At 34.5% G+C, this 20,128-nt stretch overlaps 1 pseudogene; it reads right to left on the bottom strand.

The window, feature by feature from the left end:
* Nucleotides 1-14,212, bottom strand: part of LOC115874498 — an 84,986-nt pseudogene extending 70,774 nt beyond the window's left edge.
* Nucleotides 14,213-20,128: the final 5,916 nt, after the last annotated feature.

The raw sequence follows: 20,128 nt of genomic DNA, 5'->3' as shown, positions 1-20,128 counted from the left end.
TAGAAAAATAGTTATATATTATGTTAGGGTAAAACAGAATTTAAAACATATATATTTTAAGACAGTTTACAGTTGTTGTTTAAAACTCGTTAAAATATACTGTTGTTATTCTGCAGTTAACCTACATAAATTAATTTTGGTTATGTAACGTCAAATATTACAGCGAGTTGCCGCTATAATTTGACGGTACCAATGACACCAGGTACCAATTAACATACGTTAACCTTATGGTACTGAAATTTATAAAATAACACACCAAACCTGAAATAATCTAAAATAAACCAGCAGGTATTCTTGACTTGTTTTAAATTTCAGAAAAAAAAATATTTTCTTTTAAAAAAATGCTAGTAGCTAGTAGGTACAAAGAGAACGTCTTATTTTATGTAGCCTTCAAGAAAATAATTATTGTGCATCGAGCCTAGCCGTGGAAGACCATGAAACATCTGAAAACAATTACTGTGATTGCTGTAATCAAAACAATTATTCCTGCGTATACATTCGAGCGGTAAGTTTCTTTCATTGATAAAGCTAGCAAAAATGGTCTAATAAGAACAGATTTATGAGCAATGTGAGAAAATAATCGGTTGCAATGAATTCTGTTCTTCTTCATTTAATGTTGACCGTTTTTTTCCTTGAAAATGGTTAATTTTTGAGAGAAGAAAAAAGTTACAAAGAGTAAATGTCAAAGTTAGCAACCAGGAGAAGTATTTTGACACAATACTGTAAAATACCGTATGATCAAAAAGAAACGGCGTCAAATACGGTTGGGGAATTACAATACAATCGATGATAATATTGATGAGGTTAATCTCTAGACGTCATTTTCTAAAAATTGATATAAACTTTAAAAATTAACGATATACAGGTGGTCCGAACTGTAGTCCTGAAACTTCGGCAGCATATTTTGCAGATAAAAATAAGTAAAAAGTTCGTATAAATGTATGCTCTAAAATGCTTAGTTTCGAAGATACAGGCTGTAGAAGTTTTATTTTTATTTCGATTTTTTCCAAATAATTGTTGAAGTAATATTAATATTGAATCTAGTTGCTCCGCAAGTAAAGGCATACAAAAAAGTAAGAACAAGCCCTGGTGGAACAAGAAGTTGGCCAAACTTAGATCGGAGGTCCGACGACTCTTTAATAGAGCTAAATCCAGTGGCGAATGGCAACTCTACAGCGAGAAATTAACTGAGTATAAGAAGGAGATAAGAAGGGCAAAGCGGTCTGACTTTAGATCCTTTTGCGAAAACATCACTTCTACTCCTGATGCAGCTAGATTACACAAAGCTATGGCCAAGAGTGGATCTATCCCCAACATGGCACTTAAGAAATCTGACGGAAGCTACACGGAGGGAGAGGAAGAGAGAGCAAATCTCCTACTTTATACACACTTTCCAGGTAGCATACCTATTGATACTTATGTAGCTCCCACTGAACCCCACAATCCTTGCAGGGAAGATTGGGGAAGTGGCCAAGCTAGTAATAACAGAACAAAAGCTGAAATGGGCGATCGACACCTTTCAGCCCTATAAAGCAGCAGGAGTGGATGGGATCTTTCCTGCCCTTCTAAAGGAGGGTCAGCAAATAGCTACTCACCATCTACTAAGCATTACAAGAAGCAGTCTAGCGATGGGATATATACCAACCACATGGAGAAGAGCAAAAGTAATCTTCATACCCAAAATAGGCAAAACTGACTGGACAAATCCCAAGTCATTTAGGCCTATTTGTCTCACATCGTTCATACTAAAAACGCTGGAGAAAGTAGTTGACAACCATATTGGAGAAAATCATCTAAAGGTTAAACCACTGCATGATAGTCAGCATGCATATAGAACGGGCAGATCCACAGAAACTGCTCTGTACCAATTAACGGAGCTAATACAGACAAGTCTGGATAGCAAAGAAACAGCAATTTGTGCCTTCTTGGATATTGCGGGGGCGTTTGACAATATACCACATAAGGTGGTCAGGCGATCTCTAGAAACAAGAGGGGTGAACAGAACTATTATTCGCTGGTTTTGGGAAATGCTGTCAACACGAACAGCAGAGGCTCAGATGGGCACCAAAACTGTAGCTGTTAAAACAACGCAAGGAACTCCACAAGGTGGAGTAACCTCCCCTTTGCTGTGGAGCTTGGTGGTGGATGAACTACTAGATGAATTAACTCTAGCGGGAATACACTGCATTGGGTATGCAGATGACATAGTCATGATCGCTCGGGGGAAACATGAAGGCACCTTGTGTGATATTATCCAAAGAGGACTCCGTATCACTGAGAGATGGTGTAGGACTGTCGGGCTGAGTATCAACTCAGACAAAACCGCGATAGTGCCATTCACCAGAAGGCGAAGTCTGAAAAACTTGAAAAGAATCCAACTAGATGGAAAGGAAATACTGCCAACACAGGAAGTTAAATACCTGGGAATAACCCTGGACAGTAAACTCCTGTGGAACAGGCATATTAAGAACACTACCAGCAAAGCCATAAAGGCTCTCATGATATGCAGAAGACTGGCCGGAAATAGATGGGGCTGCTCCCCTAACATTTTGCGCTGGATGTATACCATGATAGTAAGACCCATGATTACTTATGGAGCAGTTGCCTGGTACACAAATCTAGAGCAACGGACGGCAAGGCTAAACCTGTGCAAAGTCCAGAGACTAGCATGCGTTTGCATCATAGGAGCCATGAGAACCTGTCCAACAGCAGCAATGGAAGTCATTCTAGATCTAACACCACTGCACATTGTCATTGGTAGATATGCCAATGCGACAATGATTAGAATGGTCACTAACGGAATTAGTACTGGGAGAATTGTCAGATCAGGGGCTTGGAACACCCTCAAAAAGGAAATACTACTCCTGCAACTCCCAGTGGACGATATGCCAAGAACGTACAACTTTGACAAACATGTCAATGTAGTATTGAGCAATAAGAAGGATTGGAAGAGCGAAACGCTTGCCCAGCAGTTAAAAGACCATACCGACCATACCATAACTTGATATACTGATGCTTCCAAAACCAATACGGGAACAGGGATCGGAGTATTTGGGTCGAGAACTAATTACTCCGAACCAATGGGCACTTACCCTAGTATCCTACAGGCAGAAATCTACGCTATCGAGAGATGCGTACAACTTATCTTAGATAGGAACTATCGGAAACAAGAAATAGCCATCTTATCTGATAGTCAAGCAGCGTTAAAGGCGATCAACTCAGTCTCAATCAATTCGAAATTGGTCAAAGAATACATAGAGAAGCTGAATAAATTAGGCAAAGAAAACAAAGTCCTCCTACACTGGGTGCCTGCTCACCAAGGGATAAAAGGCAATGAAAAAGCAAATAATCTAGGTAGAAAAGGAGCGAACACTCCACTAACTGGACCAGAACCGTTCTGCTTTCCAAGTGGTAACCAACTCAAGGAGGAACTCAAGAACTTGGAAGATTCCATCCGCAACCTGGAATGGAAATCTTGCAATGGTCTAGGACACTCGAAGAAGTTTCTGAGGGCTTATGATCAATAAAAATCACAGATCTTCCTAGGTCTGAGTAAGAACAATCTTCGGATTGTCAGGGGTTTTTAACAGGACACTGTCTCCTCAATGAACACCTCAGTAGATTGAAACTAAGAAGAAACGGCGAATGCAGATTCTGTGGGAAGATGGGGAAACACCAGTACACCTCATCACTGAAAGTGCGCCGAGACGACAACCATTTGTGCCATGAATTTTGGTACGACTGATATTGGAGATGGAGAACTACCCTCTATAAAACCGTCCCAGATACTGGCTTTTGTCAAAGCCCTGGGACTGTATGATGAGTTATGATTCAAGAAAGGGGGACACAATGGATCTGTAAGGTCGAAGTGATTAACCCCCCTACCACTCATTCTAAATTCTAAAATTCTAAAACATTAATATACAGATGAAAATTGATGTCTGGAAGTTTTTTGACATGGGAAAGTTGATTTTGATGTCAATATAACTGCTATTTGTAGGGACGTCACCTACATTCGTTTTAACTGTTTTAAAGAGTAACAACTTTTCGTCCGTACCTGTATAAAACTACTTAGTGAAAAAATATACATTTCCGTGATTTTTGACGTAAAAAATGTCTCTTGTTAAAAATCGCTACGAGCAACCGATCTCAAGATATTTAGAATGGCAATAGTTAATACATGTCATTATTGACAAAAAATAAACACGTTGAATAAATTGAAATGAAAACGTTGAATAAATTGAAATAAAAAAGACACTGAAATAATGAATTTGGAAAATTATTATTTTTTTAAATTAATCATAAATTTTTCTGCGAAAAAATTTATGATAAAACCGTTTCTATTAAACTTTTGGCACAAAAAAAGTTCTAATTTATAATTTCAGTCTAATAACTATTTAGTAAACATGTTTAATTTATGACAATTATGACAGGTATTGATAATTTCAATTTCAAATATCTCGAGAACCATTACTCTTAGCGATTTTTACTAAGAGACCTTTTTTACGTAAAAAACATCCAAGATATATATTTTTTTACTCAGTAGTTTTATACAGGTACGAACGAAAAGTTATTACTCTTCAAACTAGTTAAAAAATATGTAGGCGGCACCCTCTACAAGTAGGAGTCATATTGACATCAAAATCAAATTTCTCATGTCAAAAAACTACCAGGAACCAATTTTCATTCAAATATTGACCTTACTTCAAAAATTATTTGGAAAAAATCGAAATAAAAATGAAACTTCTACACCCTGTATCTCCAAAACTAAGGAAGACATACATTTATACGAACTTTTTTACTTATTTTTATTTGCAGAATATGCTGCCAAAGTTTCCAGAATACAGTTCGGACCACTCTGTATAATTATAGAAACATTAAAAAAGTATAGAACCCCGTTTTCATACACACAAATCTATTTCCAAAAATTATGTTTTCTTAAATTTTAAACTACCTACACCAGTTAAAAATAAATTTCACTCAAAATAAAAATAAACTACAACCGTCTTAAGGGTAACTGGCAATAAGCGCCATTAAAAAATAAAGAAGAGTATAGGCTAAGTATATAGAAATAAAGAAGAGTATAGGCTAAGAGTATAGGCTCGTCTGGAGCTTCATCACGCCAAAATTATCATCTATTATCATTCCCAGCCGTCTTTGACGCCGTTTTATACTATAGTTTGTCCAAGGAGTCAGGGAATATTTCGGCAGATGACGTCCAAATAGGACAGAAAATACAATTAACCTGCGAATTAAAATGACAGACAATTGTCACTGTCAAATGTACCCTCGTTGGACAAACTTTTACTTAAATACTTTTACTTTTTAAGTGTATCAATAAGTATATTTATTAATGAATAATTCATTAATATATAAGGATAAAACACAGTTATTGTTATTAATAATAAAAATATTTTGTTTTATTTTCTTGGTTCCAATAAAAAAAAATATGTTGTAATAATATATATTCATTCATTAGTTTGGTGGAAATAAATAACAACACCCACAAACAAGGTCACCAGCCAAAAGCCAAGGTTCTTTACGAATGTCGCTTCCATATAAAGATGCGACATTAAGGTGTATACTCACGCACTTCAAAAATTTATTTAATAATTAAATATGCGTTAATAAAACCATCATTTTTAACACATGCTCTCAATAAAAGTAATATCCTTTTAGTACATGTGTTAAAACACTAGTAAAAGTAAGACAGTGATAAAGAATATAGAAATACAAATACAATAGTATTTTCCCATCACACCATTTTAAGAAACGATGGTATGAAAGAAAACTCGTATTGCTGTTTTGACTAACTATAGGCAATGATTCAAAAGTAGTTTTATCGGTAGCTTTTTCAATTTCCATTGAGAGAAATTAGTTTTTTCGATTACTTTCTATCGGGTTTAAAAGTTATGATTATCTGACGTGATTTATTAATAGAGACAAATCAATAAATTCTAAAGCCGGGTCCAGACCAAGGCGACAAAAAGTAAACACGATTTTGAGACAAATACAAGACAAACTTGAGACAAATTGTCCACTCCGCAAGGACAAAAGTACAACAAAGTCAAAAGTTTAGTTGTTGCGAATGAGTTTTATTAACCATGTGTGATTTCACTGGTCTCCTATTGTTGGCAGCACCCGCCATCCACACTCCACACTGCGCCGACAACTTGTCATTTTAATATACGAACAAAACATAGACACTTTGATATTTACCAACTCGAGACGGGACATTAAAAAGTCTCCGAATTTTGAAACAAACAAAAATGACACAAAAATATCGCAGAAATGTATTGGATTTGTCGCAATTTTGTCGTAAAATATGAATGTGTCTGTCTTGTCGTTGTTTCGTCTGCTTGGTCTGGACGCGGCATAATATTTGTTATCTTAGCAAATTAGGAGCAAGCAGAAAGTAGTCTCGACTGACTAATGAGAAAGAAAATCTAGGAACTAGTGGGGTTGCAGTCGGAAGGGTTTGACAAAGAATTAATAGAATTAACAGAATTTTTTGTGGTTGACTGGTCAGCGATGCTTCACGGTGGAGTTTTCAACACAAGCCAAATTTTTTAATGTAGTTTTTTATGAAGGTCTCTTTTGTACCACGTTAATGTCCTGAGGAAGGAATGAATAAATTCTGAAAGCTTGACAATTAACAAAGTGTATTAATTCTTTGTCAAACCCTTCCGACTGCAACCCCACTAGTTCCTAGATTTTCTTTAGCAAATTAGTATATCTGTAAATAAAATCCTCCTACTCAGGGTGCCTGCTCATCAAGGGATAGAATTCAATGAAAACGCAAACGATCTAACTAGAAAAGGAGGGAACACTACTAACTGGAGCAGAAACGTTCTGCTTTCCAAGTGGAAACTAATTTAAAGCGGAACTTAAGAACCTGGAAGACTCTATCCGCAACCTGGAATAGGAATCCTACAGAGGTGTCAGACACTCGAAAAAGTTTCTCAGAATTTACAACCGAGAACAATCTTCGGATTGTCACGGGGTTTCTAATAGGACACTGTCTCGTCAAGACCTCAGTAGATTGAAGCTCAGTATAGGTACTCTGTTATCTGTGGTAACACCAAAACACCTCAACACTGAGTGCGTCGAGATGACAACCGTTCGTACCATAAACTTTGGTACGGCTGATATCGGAAATGGCGAGCCGTCTCAGATACATAACATACATACATACTGCCATTACTCGCTGACGAGTATTTGACACGCATCAGAAGACGGTCACGCAAGGCGTTTTCTTTCATGAGCTATTCTGTGACTGAAAATGTTATGTGTCTACCGCACTCCGGACATTCAAAAATCTCATTGCTTTGTTGCTTATTTACTTTTTGGTTGTCGCTGTTAACTGAGTTTACAATTCCTCTCCATTCCGTTCTATTGTGAGCTGCTTCTTCCCACTCATTCTGCATGGTAATCCCCTTTAAGTTTTCGTGAAAAACATCCTTGTGCTTTTTGAGTTGTTCACCCGGCCCCCTCTTACCGTCTACAAGCTCACCGTAAAGCAGATATTTTGGTATGCGGTTTTCTTGCATTCTACATAAGTGACCAGCCCATCTTAAGCGGGACTTTGTAATCATGACTTCAATACTCTCGCAGTTAGTTTTTTTCAAGGACCGACACGTTTGAGACATGATGAAACCATTTGATTCTTAAGAGCTGTCTAAGATGTCTCTGTTGCAACTTGTTTAATGCGTTCATATGTAGGCGGTAGGGCACCCAGGTTTCGCTTCCATATAACATGGTGGGAATTATTATTGCTCGGTCCACTGCAAGTTTCGTTTTTGTGCTCAAGTCAGGATTGTAGAAAACTCTGTCTTTTAATTTCCAGAATGCTCTTGAGGCGCTGCTAATCCTATGCTGAATTTCAGAGTCGATATTGGTCTTTTTCGAAATCAAACTGCCGACGTAATTAAATTCCGCTACATATTCTAATAGTTCTTCTCCGATTTTTATAGCATTGTTTTGATCTTCCGGGGGAGTGCACATGATTCTAGTTTTATCGATGTTCAGCTTAAGTCCCAAAACCTCGTATGCCCAGGTATATGTGTTCAACATTTCTTGTAATTGCTGTAACGTATTTCCAACTAGAGCAGTCATCAGCGTATTGAAGTTCTGTGATGAATTTTGTACGTGTTTTTGCCCTGAGTCTTTTTATGTTGAACAGACCGCCGTCGTATCTGTATCTAATGCCCAATCCTCTCTCCTGTAGTTTGCTGTCCACTATAATGGAGAGCGCTGCCATGATTACATTGGACAGTGCTGTCTCAGATACTGGCTTCTGTCAAGCCCTGAGACTGTATAATGAGTTATAACTCGTTTTATAACTCTAGAAAGGGGAACACACAATAGATCTGTATAAGATCGCGATGATTTGGTCCTAAACATTCTACAATAATTATTAAAAAGCTTGCTGATACTCGTGACATTATTCGCAATCTAGTTTCTCCGTGTATTACAGTTATTAATAGCTGCATATATGTTTCAATGTGAGTTAGTAATAATTGATAAACTTCTAAATTTAACACTCTATTTCAATTTTGAGATACTTCAAAACACCTGTTTCAGTAATTATATCGAAGAGTACCATGTTCTAAAATAATGATGTCTACAGGATTGTCTTTACAAGAGGAAAACTGAATTCTTCATAGAAAGTTTTGCTTGTTCTAAAATGGTTAATCCGTTTCATAGAAAGTTTTGCTTGTTCTAAAATGGTTAATCCGTTTATACTTTTCCAAATATCCATGCCGTATACGAGAAAATTAAAAAATACATGAAAATGTACTTGAAACTTTACAGAGGGTAGTTCTCCATCTCCAACATCAGTCGTACTAAAGTTCATGGCACGAATGTATGTCATCTCGGCGCACTCAGTGATGACGTGTTCTGGTGTTTCCCCATTTTCCCCACAGAATCACCACAGCATTCGCCGTTTCTTCTTAGTTTCAATCTACTGAGGTGTTCATTGAGGAGACAGTGTCCTGTTAAAAACCCCGTGACAATCCGAAGATTGTTCTTACTTAAATCCAGGAAAATCTTTGATTTTTCTTGGTCGTAAGCCCTCAGAAACTTCTTCGAGTGTCTTAGACCGTTGTAAGATTCCCATTCCAGGCTGAGAATGGAGTGTTCCAAGTTCTTGAGTTCCGCCTTTAGTTGGTTACCACTTGGGAAGCCGAACGATTTTGGTCCAGTTAGTGGAGTGTTCGCTCCTTTTCTAGCTAGATCATTTGCTTTTTTATTGCCTTCTAGCTCTTGGTGAGCAGGCACCCGCAGAGTAGGAGGACTTTGTTTTTTTTGCCTAATTTATTCAGCTTCTCTATGCATTCTTTGACCAATTTCGAATTGATTGATACTGAGTTGATCGCTTTTAACGCTGCTTGACTATCAAATAAGATGATAATTTCTTGTTTCCGATAATTCCTGTCTAAGATAAGAAGTTGTGCGCATCTTTCTTTTGTAGATTATTATTGACAGAATTTTAATTAACGTCATATTTTTTGCTGTTTTAAATTATTAAAGAAACACAAAATTTATTTAATCCAATGCTACGGAAACATAAAAAATATGACGTTAATCAAAATTAATTATAACCATCTATCAAAGAATAAAATCAAAATTATATTACCATAGAAGCGCCTTTTAATTTTTATAACTTTCTTTTAATCAAAGTATTTTAGGAAACAAAAATAAATTAATTATAAATATATAAACAGTTATTATTTACAGCAACAACACTCACCTTTTTAACAGCACTTAAGAGATATAAAGGGCCATTACTACCGTTTTCTTGTTCAAAATATTCTAATAAAGTTGCATGAGTTTTTTACGGCTATTAAGCTATCTTGTACACTCCGTACTAAAAGAGGTTCTAAGCCGAACCCTGTATAACATGTAAATTATCTGTGAGAGATTAATTGTCAACTGGAAATAGAAATTCGTAAATGCCGTTAGTTGGTTCACATAACCATTATGCAATGTGAATGTATTAAATCATAAATATTAACAAATCAACGGTATTTTGTGGAGTCGAATACTTAACACTATCTGGTAAATACGAAAGAACTAATATTTTACATGGTGATTCAAAATTAAACTTGACCTAAAAAAAGATTTTATTGTTTTCACTTTATTTCTTTCTTTATTACTTAATGCATCTGAATGATGATGTAGCAAAAATGTATATTTTTCTTTGTTGCTATTTGTATGTTATGTAATTTTATTATTTTTTTTTAATTTAAATTAATATTTTATTATATTTCTTAGTTAGATTCTGTTCCAAAACAATACAGGAGGTGAAAAACTTTCTAGATATACCAGGCTCTTCAAATTTATATTTTTCCAAGTCGTTGTCTAAGTTTTTCTTCAAATTTTGTTAACAATAATAATACTTAGGGGTAGTATATTTCAACCCCATGTATTCATTTTAAAAAAGTGAAAAAATATGCAGATAGTATAGTTTTCATATAGCTATTTATTTTTCCACCATCTTTGTATTGCAATATCTTTATAATGGTTGATTTTTGACGCACAGTTTATAACAAAAACTACCGTATATGTTTAACAATAAATCACTCATCAACGTTTGTCGTATTTGATTGGAAACACTCTGTATAAGTATGAATTAATTAAATAAAATTTTTTATAGAACTAAAAGAACAGTATACAGCAACAGAGCATTCTAATTATTTATATTCAATACACCTTTGTGCTTCCTGCTTTTTAAAGGATAGGTTGCCATAACCTTGGTATTCATAATACCAATTATCAGCTATTTCAAGCACTTAGTGCCTGAGTGATTCTTTCATTTTCTTCTAGCGCTGTTATTGGTACTTAACCTTAAATATTTTCTATAACATTAAAATATTTTTTTAACAAAATTTTTTTACCAATCAACAAATCTGTTGTTAAGATCAAGTTAAAGGTAGAATTCATATTTTCTACATTTAGTTAAATACATCCAATAAATGACAGATAATACAATTTACCTGTGAGTTACAATCACAGACACAACTGGCACTGTCATGGATCTTAGAAAAAAGTTAACAATATGTTCATGTTTTTACTAATTTTTTCTAAAACGGTATGGAAATTTGAAAAACTATAAACGGGATTAACAATTTCAGAACAAGCAAAATCTATACTAATATCACAGCTAATATATAAAATCCTTAAGTGACTGACTCACTGATTAATCACGATCCTGCTCAAACCACTCAACGTTAGAAGCTCAATTTTGGCATATAGGTTGATTCTAGGGTGTAGAGGTTCGATAAGAAGGGATTTTTCGAAATTCCAGTTCCAAAGTTGGTGAAACCACCCCTCAAATATTACAATATTTTTTATTTTAAAAACGGTCAAGTTTCCGAAAAAACGCTTAAACACGTATATTTTATTTTGCTTTTTTTATATATTTTAAGATTTTTTAAAAATGTATACAGGGTGTTTCGAAAAATCTGGTCATTGATTAATCACGATCCTGCTTAAAGCGCTTGACGTAAAAACTTGATTTTTGGAAAACGGATTCACTTTAGGGTGTAGAGGTTTGATAAGAAGGGATTTTTCGAAACTCGAATTCTAAGGGGATGAAACCACCCCTCAAATATTAGAATATTTTTTATTTAGAAACAGGTGAGTTTTTCAGAAAAACTCTTAAACACGTATATTTTATTTTGTTGTTTTACATATTTTAAGATTTTTTAAAAATTTATACAGTCTTTCATAAAATATGACCATTGAGTAATCACGATTCTGCTTAAACTGCTTGATGTTTAAAGCTGATTCGACGCGAACGAAGTCGCGGGTACACGCTAGTTTTTTTTTATAAAAAACGCATTTCTCTCAAAATGTCAATAATAAAAATGTTTTTCCTATTGTAAAGGTTTGTCTGGGGGACATACTGTATATGAATGAGTTAGATTACTATTTTTTTTTTTAATTTTTTTTCCACTTTTTCTTAATTTGTTCCTTTAACACAAAATACAAATAGAGAGTATTATCACAGACTAATATAAAAAAACTTATAGTTAGCTTATGGTATTATTGGTCTGGTCTCAAAGGTAAACACTATGCATTTTGCGCGGTAGCGGTTGAATGGATTAAACCAAAATAATTTATTTACAATTCAAGCAAACATAGAGAAACTATATACATATACAGGGTCCGGCAATAGTGCGTCGGGCATCTGTAGCTCCTATAGAATAAAAAACTTGGAAATTTTGTTTAAGTGCAAACCTAAATTATGTACTAGGATGTATTTCAGGAAAATATTTTAACTTCTATAGGGTGGCTCAAAAAAGTGTGAGTGAATCGGGATAATTGTTTTTTAATGGAACCACCCTGTATAATATTGCATTTTTGGCTTCCTTTCAGATCACTTTACATAATCCTAAGATATGAGTAAATATATTTCGATAATTTCAGAGATAAATAAATAAATAAAAATTATATATTTTTCAACCTTTCTTAAAAAAAACATTAATAATACAAGAACTGTTCTGAAATCAAGAGGGTCTGTTCTTACTTTGCTATAAATATGGAAATCGTAAATCATACAGGATGTTCAAAATTCTACGCCAAACTTTCTAAAATAGAAAATAATTTTTCTTGTTTTTTTTTTAAATGAAACACCCTGTATATTATTTTTTTAATAGATGGAGAATTAAAAAATGAACATTTTTTGTATTTAGAGTATTTCAAAATTTTTAACGGTTTCGCAGATATTCAAAAAAAATCAAATTCAATTTGTACCGTATGATCGAAAAAAAAAACGGCGTCTAGTTGGCTAGGAAATGACGATCAATGACATTTCCTATATAAACGCCGTTTTTTTCTCGATCATACGGTATTTCCAGAGTAAATTTTGGAAGCGCCATATGAAATAATACTGCGTGTATCCGGAAATTCTTGAAATACATACTTTAAATACCAAAAAATGTTCATTTTTTAATTCTCCATATAATAAAAAAAATAATATACAGGTGTTCTATTAAAAAAAAACGAAGAAAAATTATTTTATATTTTTGAAAGTTTGGCGTAAAATATTGAAGATCCTGTATGATTTACGATTACCATATTTATAGCAAAGTAAGAACAGACCATCTAAAGTAAATATCTAACATAGTTTTGATTTCAGAACAGCTCTTCTATTTTTAATATTTTTTTAAGAAGGGTTAAAAAAATATATTTTTGATTTATTTTTTAATATCTCTGAATCTATCGAAATAGATTTACTCATATTTTAGGATTACCTATTGTAAAGTGATCTGAAGGGAAGCCAAAATGCAATAATATACAGGGTGTTCCATTTAAAAAAATCATCCAAATCCACTCACACTTTTTTGACCCAACCTTAGGAAATTAAAATATTTTCCGGAAATACATCCTGGTACATACTTTAGCTTTGCACTTGAACAAAATTCTCAATTTGTTTATTCTAGGAGCTACAGATGCCAGATACCCGACGCACTATAGCCAGACCCTGTATTTAAAATCTGAAGATTTTTTTTTCAAAAAACTTAAACTATACCGGGTGATTTTTAAATATTAAATTAAGAAGCAAAATTATTAACTTTTCTTAACTTGCTGATCGTTCTTTGTTTCTTTTTATTTCACTTTCTGGCAGTTCAGGTAAAACCTTACAACTCCTATATTTTTTTACTACCTCCAGTAAGTAAGCCTGAAAAATTCCTTCAATGAATAAATATAATCAAAAATAAGAATCAGTAGAAATACTAGAAATAGCAAAAGCTAAAAGTTTTAAAAAAATTATAACCAAAAACCGAAACGTTCCTTATATAGTTACAAACAACAATGATCACGTCATCCTTGACTCCTTAATATGCAACCGCAATGATATACGCCGTCCAGTCGTTTATGGAGACAACTGAATATCACACCGCATTCCACACGCCAACGACTCACACCATGCCCAAACTACTACGTACCGTGTAGGTATTCCTTCAGGTGCACCACAGCTGTCCGATGGGCTTAAGGCCCTTTACACACCTCACACACCCTCACACCCGCTTACGGTCATGTACACACTAAAAAGTACTCTCACTTTTCGAACGATTATCGGTACCGGGTACTGCCGAAATTGCGTAGGTACGTACCTGCTGGGTACTGGCGCGTGGTTCAATCAAAACCGTACTCGCCGCTGGTTTTGCCTTACAAATGTACCTACGCAAGATAGCGGTGGTACTAGCGCTGAGGTTGAACGAGTTGGATCGGGTGTGGGGAAACCATTTTCGTTACGTCATGGTATACGATGGAGATTGTACCCGGTCCGAACCCGTTGTCTTGGTTTAGGCGTTTGTGCGGTAGGAATGCAGGGTACAATCTTGAGGATGACAATTGGAGTAATAACTTTAAAAACTAGGCAACGTGAAATTGAACTGCAAGGAGATGGGAATCTCAATAAATAGGAATGTCAATAGATGCAACAGAAACAAGGAATAGCTTTAACAACAAATTTAAAATATCGGTCCCGGATTTGGGGAAGATTATAGAAATCGTATACCCCCCATTCAATATGAGGCAATCTGGTGTCTGGGGGCACGCCAGTAGTGTTACGATTCTTTTTAGTGCAATTACTAAAGGTACCAGAAAAAGAAATATATAGTTCTTTCATTTGTTTTTCAACACTTTATGACACTAGAGTAATTGGATTGATTATTTTACTCGTAATATTAAATTATCAATCCCATTCATATACAGGGTGAGTTTTCTACGATGTTCTCTATGGGTATCTCGGAAACTACTGGAGATAGAGAGTCGGTTAAATGGGGAAAGAATTGCAGTTTTGTGCGATGCATAAATATGCGCCTCTCAGATTTTTGAAAAAGTTCATGGTTTACTATATATTTCGAAAAAAGCAAATTTTGGCTATTTTATAAAAATGGTCCCTAATTCCATTATAATACATTTTAGACAAAAAGTTTTCAGATAAAAGTTGTAGACAATCACATCCTTAATGAGATTGTGTTCTCCGCTATTTTCTAAAGCCTGTAATTATTGACATATGACACAAACTTATGTTTTTTCGAGGGGTGTCTCACTCGGGTAAAAAATGTACACGTACTGTCAAAATTAGCTTTTACTGTCAAGCGACTGCCAATGACTACGAAGAAGACTGCCTATGATTGCCATGTAATTATTATAGGCGACTGCCAAGAAAATGTACATGTAATTCCAATAGTGAGACACCCCTCGGTTTTTTAAATGGAAACCATAGTTAGCCATGACTTCATAAAAAGCGTCATTTTTTAAGCTTTTCAGCGATATAAGCTATAGTATGGGTTTTTCCAAAATTTACTGAGTTATAGCCAAGTTTTTAAACAATTTCACGTAGTTAGCCATGGGAACAAGTTCAATCGAATTTGCTCCCAGAAATGCCAAACAAACTTTGTAAATTAAAACAACCAAAAATTGTAAATATGAATTTTTCAAATGAAGAAAAGCCTGTAGGATTATTGGTTCAACTTTTCTTGACCATACATTTTCGAGGATTCGTTACATACGCTTTTTAGAGAACAGTTTTCAAGACATGTTAAAAAAGTTAAATTTAAAGACTCGCGCATCAATAGAGTGGTTCCAACATGACTTTCATTACGACACCCCCCCCCCGCCCCATAATGAAAGAAATGTTAAAAATTATTTATATCATAATTATTTAAACTCAGGGATAGGAAGAGTTGGACTAATTGCATGGGCCCCCTCGATCACCTGACCTATCCATTTTAGATTTTATGCGTATATTTTTTGAACATTTTCTAAAATAACTTAAAGTGTGTGTAGTGATATTATTTTTTTAAGTTTTTGTTTGGGTAATGTAAATTGTAAAGAACCGTTTAATAAAATATTTTTATGGTCTTTTTATAAGTTATAAATTATAATAATTAAATAAATAACAGAATAAGAATACCATACCAACTAAGTGAAATTAGTCAGAAAGACAATAATTGGCTATAACTCAGTAATTTTTTGAAAAAAAAAACAAATTATAGTTTATATCGCTAAAAAGCTTGAAAAATGGAAATTTTTATGAAGTCATGGCCAACTATAGTTTCCATTTAAAAAATATAAGTTTGTGTTATATGTCAAAAAGTACAGGCTTTAGAAAAAAACGGAGAACACAATCTCATTAAGGATGTGATTATCTACAACTTTTATCTGAAAACTTTTTGTCTAAAATAGATTAGAATGGAATTAGGGACCATTTTTAAAATAGCCGAAATTTTTTTTATCGAATTCACATTCACATTGGGATATGTCTCAAAAACTTCTTAGACTCTAAGAGGAAGATAATAAAGTCGGTCTTCAATCAACGTGGCGAAAACCAAAGAAATGAGATCAAACACTTTCGACAACCAAGATCTATACCTCTCCAACCCAGCCATTGAAAGAATTGATGAATTTAAGTACTTGGAAGGTATGGTTCGCAGCGATCGATGGGGGCACGAAGAAAGATACAGAGGAAGGAATCTTGAGGGCACAAAGAGATTTTGGCATGCATGCTTGCACCTGTGTGGAACTCCTCCATAGAGAGAAAAAAAACGTCCAGCTCTTCAACAGCCATGTAAAATCTATTTTGCTTTATAGATGCGAGACATGGAACGCGTGGTTACGCGTGGTTGTTAACCAGTGTCTTCAAAGAATATTAAGAAACGAATGTTCTGGCCCAATAAAATTAACAACGAAGAACTATGGAGAGGAACATCACAAAATCAAATAGATATCGAAATTATGAAAAGAAAGTGGGGCTAGATTGGGTACATTTTGCGCAGACCACACAGAGATATCACAATACAGGCACTTGAATGGAATCCACAGGGAAGACGCGCCAGGGGAAAACCAAGAAATACCTGGAGAGAACAGTAACCTCTGAATCGCAAGTGATTGGAAAAACATGGGGAGAGATCAAACAGACAGCCCAGAATAGGATCAGATAGAAATATCTCTTGGAAGTCTTATGTCCTACAAAGGGATGATGGGAACTTGCCGAAAACGACCCACATTTTTCTTCAGTATCAAATCCTTAATTCCACCCTGATGAAAATGTAAATGAAACGGGAAGAGTCCACAGGGGCGCATCATCGCTCACATAACATACCTACCCACCAAATTTGGTCGCGATCGGACATCAACTTTTGACGTCTCTCACGTCAGAACTAACTGCCAAAGTGACACGTGTCGTACAAGGTAAAGTTGACCTTGTTCCAATCTATCGACATACCAATTTTCATTTAAATCGGACGGTTTTTTTTTTGATTTATTGATGATGGGGTTTCGTAGTGCCACAAAATGCCTCAAAATAACATGAAAAGATCGAGTTTCAGCCCCCTAGCTCACATTTACGACGCTCCAAAGATCCATTAAATCGGACGATTTTTCGCCATTGATGATGGAGTTTCATAGTGCACGAAACGTCGAGCACCATTTGACTCGAAAGACCAAGTGTGTGGTACCAAGTTATGTATTTGTAAAAAAATTTCCAAATATGCCAATGAGCCACCCTTGTTTCATTTGAAAAAATTGAGATATGATAAAAAATACGATTTAGGCATCTTTTAAGCGGCCAGGACAAGACACGAAAAATATTAGACGATCAAAACTATTTTGCCAAGGCTCCTTGATTAAAAATTAGTGTTTTTAACACACTCTAGATTGAAATTTAACATACAGTTTGTTTTTAAGCGAAAATGTCAAAAGTTGACATATGATATGTCATTCTATTCAGAGTGTGATTTTTTTATCGAATAAAGTTAAAATATACCGAGGGTGCCATTTAAAAATCAAAAGTTGTAGTCATTTTCGGTAAAACAGGAAGTGACCAAAAACAATTGAATACCGTAATCTATCGTAATTTATGTCATATACTAACATACCGAATTTCGTTTTTTTATCTAAAAAAATAAAAAAAGTAAGTTATAGAGGTGAGCCACTTTTCAGACTCGCCCGGTATAGTCGGTTTAAATAATTTAGCTCTAAAAAAATAACCCTATATATTATCAATTTTGAAACGAAAAAAAACCCTCTGATTTTGTTTGTTGGCTAATCATGATCAAAAATAAAAGCCGTCACAGTGCCCTTTGAAATAACAAACGATGATAATTTTTGAGGGACCTCCCTATATATCATTTATTAAAAATTAACCATGCAAATATTAATTTTTACAGTGAAACTTGTACTTTGTACATAGATTTGAAAGGCTTTCAAAGGCAAGAAATGATTGCAAATGAACCATCAAAATGCAAAAAACGATCTTTGAGTGTAGCAATTAACTTAGGAAACTCTCCGTTTTATATTATTTAACAAATAAACCTTAGAATCAAACAATCTAACGGATAGAATCAACAAAGTGACAATTGCGGCGGTTACAGGTCAAAGGAGACGAAGATGGATTTTTCTGGTGGATGAACAGGGTCTTTCTATCCTTGAGACATTCGATGTTATTGTTTAGCGAGAAATTCGATACGATAATTTTATTGATCGTGATTAAACAAAAAAAAAACTAAAAAATAGCACGCTTATTTCCTGTATCAAAAAGAAATTCTGTTATGTGTATAGAGTGTCACAAATTGGAGTCTCATCATTGTTATTTGGAAATAATAGAATATCAAGTTATTTTGAAGAAAACGATTTTTTTTATTTTGTTTTTATTTTTTTTTTTGACTATATTTGACCATACAAATTTCACATTCAAGTTATTAGATTTTCAATCTGAGCTTTTCTTTCATCATCAACTTTATTTTTTAAATACGGACCTGAAATTTCTATTTTATTTTTTTCAGATCTTACAATCTTCCAAATACAATGTATGGTGTACTGGACATCATAAGGAAACTGCAGGTCGCACAACGCTCAATGGAACGAAATATAATGGGAATATCCAATAGAGACCGTAAAAGAATTGAATGGATACGACAAAAGGCCCAGGTAATAGATGTCATTCACAGTCAAATCCCCTAAATGGCAATGGGCAGGACACCTAGCAAGAAAAACGGACAACAGATGGACTACAAAAATTACAACATGGCATCCACGAGGAATTAAAAGACCTAGAAGAAGACCGAACCTGAGATGGGACCATGATATATTAGGAAATTAGCAGGGATAACTTGGGCTGGCATCCAACAATAGACAACAATGGGCCCAACTATAAAAAGAATATGTGAAAAAATTTTGTTTTTTGTTATCCATCGCCATTTCCAACCTACACCATTTTTTCGATCAGAACCGTTCTACAGGGTGAGTTTTTTACGATGTTCTCTATGGGTATCTCGGAAACTACTAGAGATAGAGAGTCGGTTAAATGCGGAAAGAATTGCAGTTTTGTGAGGTCATAAATATGCGTCTTTCAGATTTTTGAAAAAGTTCATGGCTTACTAGATATTTTGAAAAAAACAAATTTTGGCTATTTTAAAATTTCTCCCTAATTCCATTATAATTTATTTAGACAAAAAGTTTTCAGATAAAAGTTGTAGATAATCACATTCCTAATGAGTTTGTGTTCTCCGATTTTTTCTAAAGCCTGTCATTTTTAACATATGACACAAACATGTGTTTTTTAAATGGAAACCATAGTTGGCCAAGACTTTATAAAAAGCGCCATTTTTTAAGCTTTTCACCGACATAAGCTATAATATGCTTTTTTTCACAAAATTACTGAGTTATAGCCAATTCTCATCTTTCTTGACTAATTTCATTTAGTTAGCCATCCATGGAAACAAAAGTTCAATCGTCGTTGCTCTCAGAAATGTGAAACTATCACATCCAAATTTTGTAAATTGAAATAAACAAAAATTACAAAAAATTATTTTCAAAAATTACTGAGTTATAGCCAATTTTTATCTTTCTTGACTAATTTCACTTAGTTGTGCGCATAAAAAAATCTAAAATGGATAGATCAGGTGATCGAGGAGCCCCATGCAATTGGTCCACCTCTTTCTATCCCTGAGTCTACATAATTATGATATAAATAATTTATAACATTTCTATCATTGGGGGTGGGGGAGGAGTGGTGTGTCATAATGAAAGTCATGTTGGAAGCACTCTATTAATGCGCGAGTATCTAAATTTAACTTTTCTAACATGTCTTGAAAACCGTTCTCTA

Source organism: Sitophilus oryzae, unplaced genomic scaffold (genome assembly GCF_002938485.1).
Source record: "Sitophilus oryzae breed Bouriz unplaced genomic scaffold, Soryzae_2.0 scaffold_1297_pilon_pilon, whole genome shotgun sequence".
NCBI classification, from domain to species: Eukaryota; Metazoa; Arthropoda; class Insecta; order Coleoptera; family Curculionidae; genus Sitophilus; species Sitophilus oryzae.
The sequence above is the reverse complement of the archived record's forward strand: the minus strand, read 5'-3'. Positions and strand labels throughout refer to the sequence as shown.